Below are 4708 nucleotides of genomic sequence, written 5' to 3' on the forward strand. Positions count from 1 at the left end.
GGACACAGAAAAAAGAAAGGAGAGAAAAAGGAGAGATAAATGGTGTTGTGGCTAACGATCTATCTATCTCTATCTATCTATCTATCTATTTATCTATCTATCTATCTATCTATCTATCTATCTATCTAATCTATCTATCTATCTATCTATCTATCTATCTATCTATCTATCTATCTATCTATATATATATATATATACAATTGAGGGTAAAATTAGTTCAGTATGTGGCAAAGTAATTTATTTTACTAAGCCCTAATTATATAATGTAATATTTTGAATATATATATATATATTATATTATATATATATATATATATATATATATGATAAGCAGCTAGCTTACCAACTGCATGATTCGGGGTTCAGTCGCACTGCGTGGCACCTTCGGCAAATGTCTTCTACGATAGCCCAATGCCTTGTGAGTGCATTTGGTTGACGGAGACTGAAAGAAGCCCGTCTTATATATGTATATATACATTTATGTGTATGCATATGTTTGTGTGTCTGGGTTTGTCTCCCCAACATCGCTTGACAACCGATTCTGGTGTATTTACGTCCCCGTCACTTAGCGCTAAGCAGGGAGAGAGAGTGAGAGAGAACGAAAAAGAGAGAGAGAATGAAAAAAGCCCGAGAAAGAGAGAATCACATTTATTTAATAGGTCTGTTTGCGTCACCAAAAGGATTTTTCTAACAGTCTGTTCCACGTTGGAGAAAATAATTCATACAAGATCTCGGTAAATATGTGAAGAACAATATATTTAATGTTACCGTACAGTAATATCATTTATATCAGTAGATAATGAAATAAAGACTTAATTAAAATTATTCCAGACACGAATAATTGTTTCCTGCGTTTACGGCATTTATGTGAGTAAGAGAGAAAATATTAATCACGATCTACGTTTATGAAGAAACAAGTAGCTGAGTGGTTAAACAAGAGAACTTTCAATCGCAGTCTCATATTTAACCCTTTAGTATTTAAACTGGCCATACCCGGCCAAAATATTTAATCTGTTTTATATTCAAACTGACCAGATCCAGGCTCTCACACCTACCCTACAATGTTATTCTACATTAAGTAATTACACCATCAAGATCTTGAAGATATGAGATAATGCATGATTAATTCAAATCAATGGGAATCAATAAGCATTATGTTTGATGGAATAATCTGAACGCTAAAGGGTTAAAGACGCTTCCTTGGCCAAGACGCTTTACTTGTTTGCTGCAGTTACCTTAACCTCTTCACCCCCATCCAAAAAAAAAATTATAATTAAGAAAAAGCAAAACGAAATCAGCAATGATCCTGACGATGCAGCGTTAATGAAAAAGTGGGTTCTCCAAAATACTTCGGGCATAAAGGGGCCTACATCCGGTTAGGACTGCTATGAGTTACCTACAATTTATTACTTTTTTACCGCTTTACTTGTTTCAGTTATAGACTATGGCCATGCTTCAGCACCACCTCGCAAAGTTTTAGTAGAAGAAATCGACCCCAGGGGTTATTCTTTATAAACCTAGTACTTATTCTAGCGGTATTTATGCCGAACCACTAAGCGACGGGGACATAAACACAACGGTATCGGTTGCCAAGCGATGGTGGGGAAGATAAATACATACACACACGCATTAATATATACATGCATATTTAAGCGCAGGAGTGGATGTGCGGTAAGTAGCTTGCTTACCAACAACATGGTTCCGGGTTCAGTCCCGCTGCGTGGCACCTTGGGCAAGTGTCTTCTGCTATAACATCGGGTCGACCAAAGCCTTTTGAGTGGATTTGGTAGACGGAAACTGAAAGAAGCCCGTCGTATATATGTATATATGTATGTGTGTGTGTGTGTGTGTGCATGCTTGTGTGTCTGTGTTTGTCCCGCAACATCGCTTGATAACCGATGCTGGTGTGTTCACGTCCCTGTAACTTAGTGGTTCGGCAAAAGCCACCGATAGAATAAGTACTAGGCTTATAAAGAATAAGTCCTGTTGTCGGTTTCCTCGACGTAAAGCGGTGCTCCAGCATGGCCACAGTCAAATGGCTGAAATAAGTAAAAGAGTAAAAGAGTAAACATATATACATATATATATATTAATATACGACGGGCTTCTTTCAGTTTCCGTCTACCAAATCCACTCACAAGGCTTTGCTCGGACCAAGGCTTTAGTTGAAGACACCTACCTAAAGTATCACGCAGTGGGACTGAACCCGAAACCAGATGTTTGGGAAGCAAGCTTCCTACCACACAGCTACACCTACGCCTATGTATTTCTTGTTTACATCTAAATACTAAAGCTAAGCCCAGTGATATCACTTAAACAATGAAACGATATAACTGAAAGTCAAGGCAAACCATGTGTTATTTCTCTAAAGAACGGAATGGGCTTTAAGTAGATTATATTAATTTTTCAATTGTACGAAACGATCGTAAATTATCAACATTTCTAACAGTCCACCTTCTGGTGCAAGGGATTAAATATTTTCCTTATTTCTTGTAAAATACTCAAATAAATGTGAAGGTGCATGGCTTAGTGAGGGCATACGGCTCCTGGTCGTATCATGATTTCAATTCGAGGGGATGCGTTGTATCCTTGAACAAGACACTTTATTTCACGTTTCTCCAGTCAACGCAGCTTGCATAAATGATCAGTACCTGTATTTCAAAAGGCCAGCCTGGTCACCCCCTGTTTCACGCTGAATCTCTCTGAGAAGTACGTTAAGAGTGCACTTGTCTGTGGAATACTCAGTCACTTGCACGTTAATTTCACGAGCAGGCTGTTCCGTTGATAGGCGGCGAAGTGGCAAAAACGTTAGCACGCCAGGCGAAATGCTTAGCAATATTTCGTTTGCCGTTACGTTCTGAGTTCAAATTCCGCCGAAGTTGACTTTGCCTATCATCCTATCGGGGTCGATAAATTAAGTACCAGTCACGCACTGGGGTCGATATAATCGACTTAATCCGTTTGTCTGTCCTTGTTTGTCTTCTCTGTGTTTAGCCCCTTGTGGAGGGTAAAGAAATAGGATCAACTAGAATACACGTTGTCGTAACCGACGGAGAGCCGGTTAAAAGTTCTAGCTGTGGTTGTTGTAGCAGTGATGTTTATTAGTTTTGCTGCAGAAGCTTTGGTCATGGCCAAGATCCACCTCAGCGCTGATAGAGAAAACCAATGAAGAAAATAACCTTGGCGTGACTATCCTACCTTGCTTTTAAATATAGTTGTATATGTCTCCAAAACCACTTTATTTCAAGTGTCATTCAGGCGGTGTACTAAGAGAGTCGTTAGCACACCGGACGTAGCATTTTATCATTTTTACGTTCTGAACTCAAATTCCTCCGAAATCGATTTGCTTGAATACTTACGGGGATCCTATATTAAGTATCACTTGGACAATGGGGTTGATACGTAGCACTCACTCCTTGTCCTAAAATTGCCGGCCTTGTGGAAAAATTTTAAACCATTTTTGTTTGCAAGTGTCGTTAAACATATGTATATATTAGTTGAAGACACCTACCCAAAGTATCACACTGTGGGACTGAACCTGGAACCAGATGTTTGGGAAGCAAGCTTCCTACCACAGAGCTACAAATAAAATATAAATATATGCATTGATACATATAAAACCACATAACCACATACATATACATACACATTCCCATATCTATAGATATGTGTGTACATGCACATACACACGCACACATTCTCACACGCTCACACATACACAATACATATGCAGGCACACATATTTGTTAGATGTCGCCAAGATTATTTTGGCTAAATTCAACCTGCCATAATTTCCTTGCCTAATTATACACTTAATTGGATTTCAATGGATTTCAATTAATTATATTGTGAGGTATTTTTTCGGATTTTCAGCATAACTGATTTTCCTTAAATTACATAAATACCTCTTGTTATACATAAAAGCATTGTAATCTATTGTTACATCCCAGTGAAAATTTCACTAATTTACACTTTACCTTTTATGCACCCATCCAGATCTATAAAGATAATTATCTGTCAAGTACAGGTAACAACATTAGCAAATGGTTCTTCTGTTCCCCAAATGTCTTTACACCGTTGTTCAACGTCGATGGCGCAAAAGAACACATAATTCATCTTAAAAATAATTCCTTTCAGTCATACGTTATACTTCCACTGAGTTTAAATACTGCCGAGGCCCACGTTGCTTTCTATACAATAAACTATCAAGTGGATATTGATGAAAATCCGTTTCGTTAGGCCTAAATTCGAGTTGAGCACAATTTGAAATTCATTGTTATACTATCGCAAGAGGCACAAGAGTGGTTGTGTGGTAAGTAGCTTGCTTACAAACCACATAGATGAAAAGCAAAGTCGACCTTGGCGGAATTTGAACTCAGAATGTAGAGGCAGACGAAATACCTATTTCTTTATTACCCACAAGGGGCTAAACACAGAAGGGACAAACAAGGACAGACATAGGTATTAAGTCGATTACATCGACCCCAGTGCGTAACTGGTACTTAATTTATCGACCCCGAAAGGATGAAAGGCAAAGTCGACCTCGGCGGAAGTTGAACTCACAACGTAACGGCAGACGAAATACCGCTAAGCATTTCGCCCGGCTTGCTAACGATTGTGTCAGTTCGCCACCTTTCGGCTACTGTACCAATTGCCTTTTTATTCAATCTCAACCGTTGTTGCTTTTAAATCCCAGGTCAGCGTTCGT

This window comes from Octopus sinensis, linkage group LG23 (assembly GCF_006345805.1).
Source record: "Octopus sinensis linkage group LG23, ASM634580v1, whole genome shotgun sequence".
Taxonomy (NCBI): domain Eukaryota; kingdom Metazoa; phylum Mollusca; class Cephalopoda; order Octopoda; family Octopodidae; genus Octopus; species Octopus sinensis.